Genomic DNA, 12372 nt, shown 5'->3' on the forward strand with positions numbered 1-12372 from the left:
TTTGGCAGCGCTCCGCTCTCCTCCCCTCCCTGTCTCCTGCCTGCAGGAGACTGATGCCAGGCACAGCGGCAGCAAAAATAACCTGTCGCTGCATTGCGTGCGTGGCCCAACACGAGTGCAGAGGGGTGACTTGAGCAGCCCCTGCTGGCGGAAAAAGCCTACTGCACCTGGTATTCCCAGGCGGTCTCCCATCCAAGTACTAACCAGGCCTGAGTCTGCTTAGCTTCCGAGATCAGACGAGATCGGGCGTTTTCAGACTAGTATGGCCGTAGGCGCTGGCCCTTGCCTTTTCTCCCCACTTCAAGGCGTGCTGGCCAGCCACATTTTCTTTGCTGCTCTTTCTCTTGATCCCCTTTGTTTTTTTTTTCTCTCTTTTCTCTTTGCTCTTTCTCCTCCGTGCGTGCTTCCCTCCCTCCCTCCCTCCAGCTAGCCCTTGCCCACCAGGCTCCTGTCGTCTCCCACATCCCCACACAGGCCAACTGCAAAACCTCCCCCTGCTTCATAGGGCTGCAGCCTGCATTCTCTCATCCTTCCACACTCCTCCACGCCTCCATTTCGGAATGGCAGGCAGTGACCAGTGGGGTACCGCAGGGATCAGTACTGGGACCGCAGCTTTTTACAATATATGTTCATGATATAGAAGATGCTATTAGCAATAACATTAGCAAATTTGCTGATGATACTGAGCTGGGTGGCAGGGTGAAATGTGATGAGGATGTTAGGAGATTACCGGGTGACCTGGACAAGTTAGGTGAGTGGTCAGATGCATGGCAGATGCACTTTAATGTGGATAAATGGATGCTTATCCACTTTGGTGGCAAGAACAGGAAGGCAGATTACTACCTAAATGGAATCAATTTCGGTCAAGGGACAGTACAGAGAGATCTGGGGGTTCTTGTACACCGCTCAATGAAGGTAAGCATGCAGGTACAGCAGGTAGTGAAGAAGGCTAATAGCATGCTGGCCTTCATAACAAGAGGGATTGAGTACAGAAGCAAAGAGGTTCTTCTGCAGGTGTACAGGGCCCTGGTGAGACCACACCTGGAGTACTGTGTGCAGTTCTGGTCTCCAAATTTGAGGAGAGACATTCTGGCTATTGAGGGAGTGCAACGTAGGTTGACGAGGTCAATTCCTGGAATGGCGGGATTACCTTACACTGAAAGACTGGAGCGACTGGGCTTGTGTACCCTTGAGTTTAGAAGACTGAGAGGGGATCTGGTTGAGACATATAAGATTATCAAAGGATTGGACACTCTGGCGGCAGGAAACGTGAGTGCCGAAACAGGGGACACAGCTTAAAAATACGGGGTAGACCGTTTAGGACAGAGATGAGGAGAAACGTCTTCACCCAGAGAGTGGTGGCTGTGTGGAATGCTCTGCCCCAGAGGGCAGTGGAGGCCCAGTCTCTGGATTCATTGAAGAAAGAGTTGGACAGAGCTCTCAAGGATAGTGGAATCAAGGCTTATGGAGATAAGGCAGGAACAGGATACTGATTAAGGATGATCAGCCATGATCATATTGAATGGTGGTGCAGGTTCCAAGGGCAGAATGGCCAACTCCTGCACCTATTGTCTATTGTCCTCCTTTCCTGACTGCCAGCCGCAGACAGCGTGCAGCCCCAATCCCTTTCTTTCCGTCTTTCTTGCTGATTTTGGCAGCGCTCCGCTCTCCTCCCCTCCCTGTCTCCTGCCTGCAGGAGACTGATGCCAGGCACAGCGGCAGCAAAAATAACCTGTCGCTGCATTGCGTGCGTGGCCCAACACGAGTGCAGAGGGGTGACTTGAGCAGCCCCTGCTGGCGGAAAAAGCCTACTGCACCTGGTATTCCCAGGCGGTCTCCCATCCAAGTACTAACCAGGCCTGAGTCTGCTTAGCTTCCGAGATCAGACGAGATCGGGTGTTTTCAGACTAGTATGGCCGTAGGCGCTGGCCCTTGCCTTTTCTCCCCACTTCAAGGCGTGCTGGCCAGCCACATTTTCTTTGCTGCTCTTTCTCTTGATCCCCTTTGTTTTTTTTTTCTCTCTTTTCTCTTTGCTCTTTCTCCTCCGTGCGTGCTTCCCTCCCTCCCTCCCTCCAGCTAGCCCTTGCCCACCAGGCTCCTGTCGTCTCCCACATCCCCACACAGGCCAACTGCAAAACCTCCCCCTGCTTCATAGGGCTGCAGCCTGCATTCTCTCATCCTTCCACACTCCTCCACGCCTCCATTTCGGAATGGCAGGCAGTGACCAGTGGGGTACCGCAGGGATCAGTACTGGGACCGCAGCTTTTTACAATATATGTTCATGATATAGAAGATGCTATTAGCAATAACATTAGCAAATTTGCTGATGATACTGAGCTGGGTGGCAGGGTGAAATGTGATGAGGATGTTAGGAGATTACCGGGTGACCTGGACAAGTTAGGTGAGTGGTCAGATGCATGGCAGATGCACTTTAATGTGGATAAATGGATGCTTATCCACTTTGGTGGCAAGAACAGGAAGGCAGATTACTACCTAAATGGAATCAATTTCGGTCAAGGGACAGTACAGAGAGATCTGGGGGTTCTTGTACACCGCTCAGTGAAGGTAAGCATGCAGGTACAGCAGGTAGTGAAGAAGGCTAATAGCATGCTGGCCTTCATAACAAGAGGGATTGAGTACAGAAGCAAAGAGGTTCTTCTGCAGGTGTACAGGGCCCTGGTGAGACCACACCTGGAGTACTGTGTGCAGTTCTGGTCTCCAAATTTGAGGAGAGACATTCTGGCTATTGAGGGAGTGCAGCGTAGGTTGACGAGGTCAATTCCTGGAATGGCGGGATTACCTTACACTGAAAGACTGGAGCGACTGGGCTTGTGTACCCTTGAGTTTAGAAGACTGAGAGGGGATCTGGTTGAGACATATAAGATTATCAAAGGATTGGACACTCTGGCGGCAGGAAACGTGAGTGCCGAAACAGGGGACACAGCTTAAAAATACGGGGTAGACCGTTTAGGACAGAGATGAGGAGAAACGTCTTCACCCAGAGAGTGGTGGCTGTGTGGAATGCTCTGCCCCAGAGGGCAGTGGAGGCCCAGTCTCTGGATTCATTGAAGAAAGAGTTGGACAGAGCTCTCAAGGATAGTGGAATCAAGGCTTATGGAGATAAGGCAGGAACAGGATACTGATTAAGGATGATCAGCCATGATCATATTGAATGGTGGTGCAGGCTCCAAGGGCAGAATGGCCAACTCCTGCACCTATTGTCTATTGTCCTCCTTTCCTGACTGCCAGCCGCAGACAGCGTGCAGCCCCAATCCCTTTCTTTCCGTCTTTCTTGCTGATTTTGGCAGCGCTCCGCTCTCCTCCCCTCCCTGTCTCCTGATGCCAGGCACAGCGGCAGCAAAAATAACCTGTCGCTGCATTGCGTGCGTGGCCCAACACGAGTGCAGAGGGGTGACTTGAGCAGCCCCTGCTGGCGGAAAAAGCCTACTGCACCTGGTATTCCCAGGCGGTCTCCCATCCAAGTACTAACCAGGCCTGAGTCTGCTTAGTTTCCGAGATCAGACGAGATCGGGCGTTTTCAGACTAGTATGGCCGTAGGCGCTGGCCCTTGCCTTTTCTCCCCACTTCAAGGCGTGCTGGCCAGCCACATTTTCTTTGCTGCTCTTTCTCTTGATCCCCTTTGTTTTTTTTTTCTCTCTTTTCTCTTTGCTCTTTCTCCTCCGTGCGTGCTTCCCTCCCTCCCTCCCTCCAGCTAGCCCTTGCCCACCAGGCTCCTGTCGTCTCCCACATCCCCACACAGGCCAACTGCAAAACCTCCCCCTGCTTCATCGGGCTGCAGCCTGCATTCTCTCATCCTTCCACACTCCTCCACGCCTCCATTTCGGAATGGCAGGCAGTGACCAGTGGGGTACCGCAGGGATCAGTACTGGGACCGCAGCTTTTTACAATATATGTTCATGATATAGAAGATGCTATTAGCAATAACATTAGCAAATTTGCTGATGATACTGAGCTGGGTGGCAGGGTGAAATGTGATGAGGATGTTAGGAGATTACCGGGTGACCTGGACAAGTTAGGTGAGTGGTCAGATGCATGGCAGATGCACTTTAATGTGGATAAATGGATGCTTATCCACTTTGGTGGCAAGAACAGGAAGGCAGATTACTACCTAAATGGAATCAATTTCGGTCAAGGGACAGTACAGAGAGATCTGGGGGTTCTTGTACACCGCTCAATGAAGGTAAGCATGCAGGTACAGCAGGTAGTGAAGAAGGCTAATAGCATGCTGGCCTTCATAACAAGAGGGATTGAGTACAGAAGCAAAGAGGTTCTTCTGCAGGTGTACAGGGCCCTGGTGAGACCACACCTGGAGTACTGTGTGCAGTTCTGGTCTCCAAATTTGAGGAGAGACATTCTGGCTATTGAGGGAGTGCAGCGTAGGTTGACGAGGTCAATTCCTGGAATGGCGGGATTACCTTACACTGAAAGACTGGAGCGACTGGGCTTGTGTACCCTTGAGTTTAGAAGACTGAGAGGGGATCTGGTTGAGACATATAAGATTATCAAAGGATTGGACACTCTGGCGGCAGGAAACGTGAGTGCCGAAACAGAGGACACAGCTTAAAAATACGGGGTAGACCGTTTAGGACAGAGATGAGGAGAAACGTCTTCACCCAGAGAGTGGTGGCTGTGTGGAATGCTCTGCCCCAGAGGGCAGTGGAGGCCCAGTCTCTGGATTCATTGAAGAAAGAGTTGGACAGAGCTCTCAAGGATAGTGGAATCAAGGCTTATGGAGATAAGGCAGGAACAGGATACTGATTAAGGATGATCAGCCATGATCATATTGAATGGTGGTGCAGGCTCCAAGGGCAGAATGGCCAACTCCTGCACCTATTGTCTATTGTCCTCCTTTCCTGACTGCCAGCCGCAGACAGCGTGCAGCCCCAATCCCTTTCTTTCCCTCTTTCTTGCTGATTTTGGCAGCGCTCCGCTCTCCTCCCCTCCCTGTCTCCTGCCTGCAGGAGACTGATGCCAGGCACAGCGGCAGCAAAAATAACCTGTCGCTGCATTGCGTGCGTGGCCCAACACGAGTGCAGAGGGGTGACTTGAGCAGCCCCTGCTGGCGGAAAAAGCCTACTGCACCTGGTATTCCCAGGCGGTCTCCCATCCAAGTACTAACCAGGCCTGAGTCTGCTTAGCTTCCGAGATCAGACGAGATCGGGCGTTTTCAGACTAGTATGGCCGTAGGCGCTGGCCCTTGCCTTTTCTCCCCACTTCAAGGCGTGCTGGCCAGCCACATTTTCTTTGCTGCTCTTTCTCTTGATCCCCTTTGTTTTTTTTTTCTCTCTTTTCTCTTTGCTCTTTCTCCTCCGTGCGTGCTTCCCTCCCTCCCTCCCTCCAGCTAGCCCTTGCCCACCAGGCTCCTGTCGTCTCCCACATCCCCACACAGGCCAACTGCAAAACCTCCCCCTGCTTCATAGGGCTGCAGCCTGCATTCTCTCATCCTTCCACACTCCTCCACGCCTCCATTTCGGAATGGCAGGCAGTGACCAGTGGGGTACCGCAGGGATCAGTACTGGGACCGCAGCTTTTTACAATATATGTTCATGATATAGAAGATGCTATTAGCAATAACATTAGCAAATTTGCTGATGATACTGAGCTGGGTGGCAGGGTGAAATGTGATGAGGATGTTAGGAGATTACCGGGTGACCTGGACAAGTTAGGTGAGTGGTCAGATGCATGGCAGATGCACTTTAATGTGGATAAATGGATGCTTATCCACTTTGGTGGCAAGAACAGGAAGGCAGATTACTACCTAAATGGAATCAATTTCGGTCAAGGGACAGTACAGAGAGATCTGGGGGTTCTTGTACACCGCTCAATGAAGGTAAGCATGCAGGTACAGCAGGTAGTGAAGAAGGCTAATAGCATGCTGGCCTTCATAACAAGAGGGATTGAGTACAGAAGCAAAGAGGTTCTTCTGCAGGTGTACAGGGCCCTGGTGAGACCACACCTGGAGTACTGTGTGCAGTTCTGGTCTCCAAATTTGAGGAGAGACATTCTGGCTATTGAGGGAGTGCAACGTAGGTTGACGAGGTCAATTCCTGGAATGGCGGGATTACCTTACACTGAAAGACTGGAGCGACTGGGCTTGTGTACCCTTGAGTTTAGAAGACTGAGAGGGGATCTGGTTGAGACATATAAGATTATCAAAGGATTGGACACTCTGGCGGCAGGAAACGTGAGTGCCGAAACAGGGGACACAGCTTAAAAATACGGGGTAGACCGTTTAGGACAGAGATGAGGAGAAACGTCTTCACCCAGAGAGTGGTGGCTGTGTGGAATGCTCTGCCCCAGAGGGCAGTGGAGGCCCAGTCTCTGGATTCATTGAAGAAAGAGTTGGACAGAGCTCTCAAGGATAGTGGAATCAAGGCTTATGGAGATAAGGCAGGAACAGGATACTGATTAAGGATGATCAGCCATGATCATATTGAATGGTGGTGCAGGTTCCAAGGGCAGAATGGCCAACTCCTGCACCTATTGTCTATTGTCCTCCTTTCCTGACTGCCAGCCGCAGACAGCGTGCAGCCCCAATCCCTTTCTTTCCGTCTTTCTTGCTGATTTTGGCAGCGCTCCGCTCTCCTCCCCTCCCTGTCTCCTGCCTGCAGGAGACTGATGCCAGGCACAGCGGCAGCAAAAATAACCTGTCGCTGCATTGCGTGCGTGGCCCAACACGAGTGCAGAGGGGTGACTTGAGCAGCCCCTGCTGGCGGAAAAAGCCTACTGCACCTGGTATTCCCAGGCGGTCTCCCATCCAAGTACTAACCAGGCCTGAGTCTGCTTAGCTTCCGAGATCAGACGAGATCGGGTGTTTTCAGACTAGTATGGCCGTAGGCGCTGGCCCTTGCCTTTTCTCCCCACTTCAAGGCGTGCTGGCCAGCCACATTTTCTTTGCTGCTCTTTCTCTTGATCCCCTTTGTTTTTTTTTTCTCTCTTTTCTCTTTGCTCTTTCTCCTCCGTGCGTGCTTCCCTCCCTCCCTCCCTCCAGCTAGCCCTTGCCCACCAGGCTCCTGTCGTCTCCCACATCCCCACACAGGCCAACTGCAAAACCTCCCCCTGCTTCATAGGGCTGCAGCCTGCATTCTCTCATCCTTCCACACTCCTCCACGCCTCCATTTCGGAATGGCAGGCAGTGACCAGTGGGGTACCGCAGGGATCAGTACTGGGACCGCAGCTTTTTACAATATATGTTCATGATATAGAAGATGCTATTAGCAATAACATTAGCAAATTTGCTGATGATACTGAGCTGGGTGGCAGGGTGAAATGTGATGAGGATGTTAGGAGATTACCGGGTGACCTGGACAAGTTAGGTGAGTGGTCAGATGCATGGCAGATGCACTTTAATGTGGATAAATGGATGCTTATCCACTTTGGTGGCAAGAACAGGAAGGCAGATTACTACCTAAATGGAATCAATTTCGGTCAAGGGACAGTACAGAGAGATCTGGGGGTTCTTGTACACCGCTCAGTGAAGGTAAGCATGCAGGTACAGCAGGTAGTGAAGAAGGCTAATAGCATGCTGGCCTTCATAACAAGAGGGATTGAGTACAGAAGCAAAGAGGTTCTTCTGCAGGTGTACAGGGCCCTGGTGAGACCACACCTGGAGTACTGTGTGCAGTTCTGGTCTCCAAATTTGAGGAGAGACATTCTGGCTATTGAGGGAGTGCAGCGTAGGTTGACGAGGTCAATTCCTGGAATGGCGGGATTACCTTACACTGAAAGACTGGAGCGACTGGGCTTGTGTACCCTTGAGTTTAGAAGACTGAGAGGGGATCTGGTTGAGACATATAAGATTATCAAAGGATTGGACACTCTGGCGGCAGGAAACGTGAGTGCCGAAACAGGGGACACAGCTTAAAAATACGGGGTAGACCGTTTAGGACAGAGATGAGGAGAAACGTCTTCACCCAGAGAGTGGTGGCTGTGTGGAATGCTCTGCCCCAGAGGGCAGTGGAGGCCCAGTCTCTGGATTCATTGAAGAAAGAGTTGGACAGAGCTCTCAAGGATAGTGGAATCAAGGCTTATGGAGATAAGGCAGGAACAGGATACTGATTAAGGATGATCAGCCATGATCATATTGAATGGTGGTGCAGGCTCCAAGGGCAGAATGGCCAACTCCTGCACCTATTGTCTATTGTCCTCCTTTCCTGACTGCCAGCCGCAGACAGCGTGCAGCCCCAATCCCTTTCTTTCCGTCTTTCTTGCTGATTTTGGCAGCGCTCCGCTCTCCTCCCCTCCCTGTCTCCTGATGCCAGGCACAGCGGCAGCAAAAATAACCTGTCGCTGCATTGCGTGCGTGGCCCAACACGAGTGCAGAGGGGTGACTTGAGCAGCCCCTGCTGGCGGAAAAAGCCTACTGCACCTGGTATTCCCAGGCGGTCTCCCATCCAAGTACTAACCAGGCCTGAGTCTGCTTAGTTTCCGAGATCAGACGAGATCGGGCGTTTTCAGACTAGTATGGCCGTAGGCGCTGGCCCTTGCCTTTTCTCCCCACTTCAAGGCGTGCTGGCCAGCCACATTTTCTTTGCTGCTCTTTCTCTTGATCCCCTTTGTTTTTTTTTTCTCTCTTTTCTCTTTGCTCTTTCTCCTCCGTGCGTGCTTCCCTCCCTCCCTCCCTCCAGCTAGCCCTTGCCCACCAGGCTCCTGTCGTCTCCCACATCCCCACACAGGCCAACTGCAAAACCTCCCCCTGCTTCATCGGGCTGCAGCCTGCATTCTCTCATCCTTCCACACTCCTCCACGCCTCCATTTCGGAATGGCAGGCAGTGACCAGTGGGGTACCGCAGGGATCAGTACTGGGACCGCAGCTTTTTACAATATATGTTCATGATATAGAAGATGCTATTAGCAATAACATTAGCAAATTTGCTGATGATACTGAGCTGGGTGGCAGGGTGAAATGTGATGAGGATGTTAGGAGATTACCGGGTGACCTGGACAAGTTAGGTGAGTGGTCAGATGCATGGCAGATGCACTTTAATGTGGATAAATGGATGCTTATCCACTTTGGTGGCAAGAACAGGAAGGCAGATTACTACCTAAATGGAATCAATTTCGGTCAAGGGACAGTACAGAGAGATCTGGGGGTTCTTGTACACCGCTCAATGAAGGTAAGCATGCAGGTACAGCAGGTAGTGAAGAAGGCTAATAGCATGCTGGCCTTCATAACAAGAGGGATTGAGTACAGAAGCAAAGAGGTTCTTCTGCAGGTGTACAGGGCCCTGGTGAGACCACACCTGGAGTACTGTGTGCAGTTCTGGTCTCCAAATTTGAGGAGAGACATTCTGGCTATTGAGGGAGTGCAGCGTAGGTTGACGAGGTCAATTCCTGGAATGGCGGGATTACCTTACACTGAAAGACTGGAGCGACTGGGCTTGTGTACCCTTGAGTTTAGAAGACTGAGAGGGGATCTGGTTGAGACATATAAGATTATCAAAGGATTGGACACTCTGGCGGCAGGAAACGTGAGTGCCGAAACAGAGGACACAGCTTAAAAATACGGGGTAGACCGTTTAGGACAGAGATGAGGAGAAACGTCTTCACCCAGAGAGTGGTGGCTGTGTGGAATGCTCTGCCCCAGAGGGCAGTGGAGGCCCAGTCTCTGGATTCATTGAAGAAAGAGTTGGACAGAGCTCTCAAGGATAGTGGAATCAAGGCTTATGGAGATAAGGCAGGAACAGGATACTGATTAAGGATGATCAGCCATGATCATATTGAATGGTGGTGCAGGCTCCAAGGGCAGAATGGCCAACTCCTGCACCTATTGTCTATTGTCCTCCTTTCCTGACTGCCAGCCGCAGACAGCGTGCAGCCCCAATCCCTTTCTTTCCGTCTTTCTTGCTGATTTTGGCAGCGCTCCGCTCTCCTCCCCTCCCTGTCTCCTGATGCCAGGCACAGCGGCAGCAAAAATAACCTGTCGCTGCATTGCGTGCGTGGCCCAACACGAGTGCAGAGGGGTGACTTGAGCAGCCCCTGCTGGCGGAAAAAGCCTACTGCACCTGGTATTCCCAGGCGGTCTCCCATCCAAGTACTAACCAGGCCTGAGTCTGCTTAGCTTCCGAGATCAGACGAGATCGGGCGTTTTCAGACTAGTATGGCCGTAGGCGCTGGCCCTTGCCTTTTCTCCCCACTTCAAGGCGTGCTGGCCAGCCACATTTTCTTTGCTGCTCTTTCTCTTGATCCCCTTTGTTTTTTTTTTCTCTCTTTTCTCTTTGCTCTTTCTCCTCCGTGCGTGCTTCCCTCCCTCCCTCCCTCCCTCCAGCTAGCCCTTGCCCACCAGGCTCCTGTCGTCTCCCACATCCCCACACAGGCCAACTGCAAAACCTCCCCCTGCTTCATAGGGCTGCAGCCTGCATTCTCTCATCCTTCCACACTCCTCCACGCCTCCATTTCGGAATGGCAGGCAGTGACCAGTGGGGTACCGCAGGGATCAGTACTGGGACCGCAGCTTTTTACAATATATGTTCATGATATAGAAGATGCTATTAGCAATAACATTAGCAAATTTGCTGATGATACTGAGCTGGGTGGCAGGGTGAAATGTGATGAGGATGTTAGGAGATTACCGGGTGACCTGGACAAGTTAGGTGAGTGGTCAGATGCATGGCAGATGCACTTTAATGTGGATAAATGGATGCTTATCCACTTTGGTGGCAAGAACAGGAAGGCAGATTACTACCTAAATGGAATCAATTTCGGTCAAGGGACAGTACAGAGAGATCTGGGGGTTCTTGTACACCGCTCAATGAAGGTAAGCATGCAGGTACAGCAGGTAGTGAAGAAGGCTAATAGCATGCTGGCCTTCATAACAAGAGGGATTGAGTACAGAAGCAAAGAGGTTCTTCTGCAGGTGTACAGGGCCCTGGTGAGACCACACCTGGAGTACTGTGTGCAGTTCTGGTCTCCAAATTTGAGGAGAGACATTCTGGCTATTGAGGGAGTGCAGCGTAGGTTGACGAGGTCAATTCCTGGAATGGCGGGATTACCTTACACTGAAAGACTGGAGCGACTGGGCTTGTGTACCCTTGAGTTTAGAAGACTGAGAGGGGATCTGGTTGAGACATATAAGATTATCAAAGGATTGGACACTCTGGCGGCAGGAAACGTGAGTGCCGAAACAGGGGACACAGCTTAAAAATACGGGGTAGACCGTTTAGGACAGAGATGAGGAGAAACGTCTTCACCCAGAGAGTGGTGGCTGTGTGGAATGCTCTGCCCCAGAGGGCAGTGGAGGCCCAGTCTCTGGATTCATTGAAGAAAGAGTTGGACAGAGCTCTCAAGGATAGTGGAATCAAGGCTTATGGAGATAAGGCAGGAACAGGATACTGATTAAGGATGATCAGCCATGATCATATTGAATGGTGGTGCAGGCTCCAAGGGCAGAATGGCCAACTCCTGCACCTATTGTCTATTGTCCTCCTTTCCTGACTGCCAGCCGCAGACAGCGTGCAGCCCCAATCCCTTTCTTTCCGTCTTTCTTGCTGATTTTGGCAGCGCTCCGCTCTCATCCCCTCCCTGTCTCCTGCCTGCAGGAGACTGATGCCAGGCACAGCGGCAGCAAAAATAACCTGTCGCTGCATTGCGTGCGTGGCCCAACACGAGTGCAGAGGGGTGACTTGAGCAGCCCCTGCTGGCGGAAAAAGCCTACTGCACCCGGTATTCCCAGGCGGTCTCCCATCCAAGTACTAACCAGGCCTGAGTCTGCTTAGCTTCTGAGATCAGACGAGATCGGGTGTTTTCAGACTAGTATGGCCGTAGGCGCTGGCCCTTGCCTTTTCTCCCCACTTCAAGGCGTGCTGGCCAGCCACATTTTCTTTGCTGCTCTTTCTCTTGATCCCCTTTGTTTTTTTTTTCTCTCTTTTCTCTTTGCTCTTTCTCCTCCGTGCGTGCTTCCCTCCCTCCCTCCCTCCAGCTAGCCCTTGCCCACCAGGCTCCTGTCGTCTCCCACATCCCCACACAGGCCAACTGCAAAACCTCCCCCTGCTTCATAGGGCTGCAGCCTGCATTCTCTCATCCTTCCACACTCCTCCACGCCTCCATTTCGGAATGGCAGGCAGTGACCAGTGGGGTACCGCAGGGATCAGTACTGGGACCGCAGCTTTTTACAATATATGTTCATGATATAGAAGATGCTATTAGCAATAACATTAGCAAATTTGCTGATGATACTGAGCTGGGTGGCAGGGTGAAATGTGATGAGGATGTTAGGAGATTACCGGGTGACCTGGACAAGTTAGGTGAGTGGTCAGATGCATGGCAGATGCACTTTAATGTGGATAAATGGATGCTTATCCACTTTGGTGGCAAGAACAGGAAGGCAGATTACTACCTAAATGGAATCAATTT

The 12372-nt window shown here is 51.5% G+C and overlaps 8 non-coding genes across 8 annotated transcripts; all 8 read right to left on the reverse strand.

The window, feature by feature from the left end:
* Positions 1 to 155: 155 nt before the first annotated feature.
* Positions 156 to 274, reverse strand: LOC140470032 (5S ribosomal RNA). The gene has a single exon (XR_011956318.1). It is a non-coding gene; the product is annotated as a 5S ribosomal RNA (ribosomal RNA).
* Positions 275 to 1805: 1531 nt separating this feature from the next.
* On the reverse strand, positions 1806 to 1924 carry LOC140473842 (5S ribosomal RNA). Its single transcript, XR_011958670.1, has one exon. It is a non-coding gene; the product is annotated as a 5S ribosomal RNA (ribosomal RNA).
* Positions 1925 to 3441: 1517 nt separating this feature from the next.
* Positions 3442 to 3560, reverse strand: LOC140468984 (5S ribosomal RNA). Its single transcript, XR_011955910.1, has one exon. It is a non-coding gene; the product is annotated as a 5S ribosomal RNA (ribosomal RNA).
* A 1531-nt stretch (positions 3561 to 5091) lies between these two features.
* LOC140470100 (5S ribosomal RNA) lies at positions 5092 to 5210 on the reverse strand. Its single transcript, XR_011956368.1, has one exon. It is a non-coding gene; the product is annotated as a 5S ribosomal RNA (ribosomal RNA).
* A 1531-nt stretch (positions 5211 to 6741) lies between these two features.
* LOC140473952 (5S ribosomal RNA) lies at positions 6742 to 6860 on the reverse strand. Its single transcript, XR_011958736.1, has one exon. It is a non-coding gene; the product is annotated as a 5S ribosomal RNA (ribosomal RNA).
* A 1517-nt stretch (positions 6861 to 8377) lies between these two features.
* On the reverse strand, positions 8378 to 8496 carry LOC140468988 (5S ribosomal RNA). Its single transcript, XR_011955912.1, has one exon. It is a non-coding gene; the product is annotated as a 5S ribosomal RNA (ribosomal RNA).
* Positions 8497 to 10013: 1517 nt separating this feature from the next.
* LOC140470159 (5S ribosomal RNA) lies at positions 10014 to 10132 on the reverse strand. Its single transcript, XR_011956453.1, has one exon. It is a non-coding gene; the product is annotated as a 5S ribosomal RNA (ribosomal RNA).
* Positions 10133 to 11667: 1535 nt separating this feature from the next.
* Positions 11668 to 11786, reverse strand: LOC140468473 (5S ribosomal RNA). The gene has a single exon (XR_011955661.1). It is a non-coding gene; the product is annotated as a 5S ribosomal RNA (ribosomal RNA).
* Positions 11787 to 12372: the final 586 nt, after the last annotated feature.

Source organism: Chiloscyllium punctatum, chromosome 3, assembly GCF_047496795.1.
Source record: "Chiloscyllium punctatum isolate Juve2018m chromosome 3, sChiPun1.3, whole genome shotgun sequence".
Taxonomy (NCBI): Eukaryota; Metazoa; Chordata; class Chondrichthyes; order Orectolobiformes; family Hemiscylliidae; genus Chiloscyllium; species Chiloscyllium punctatum.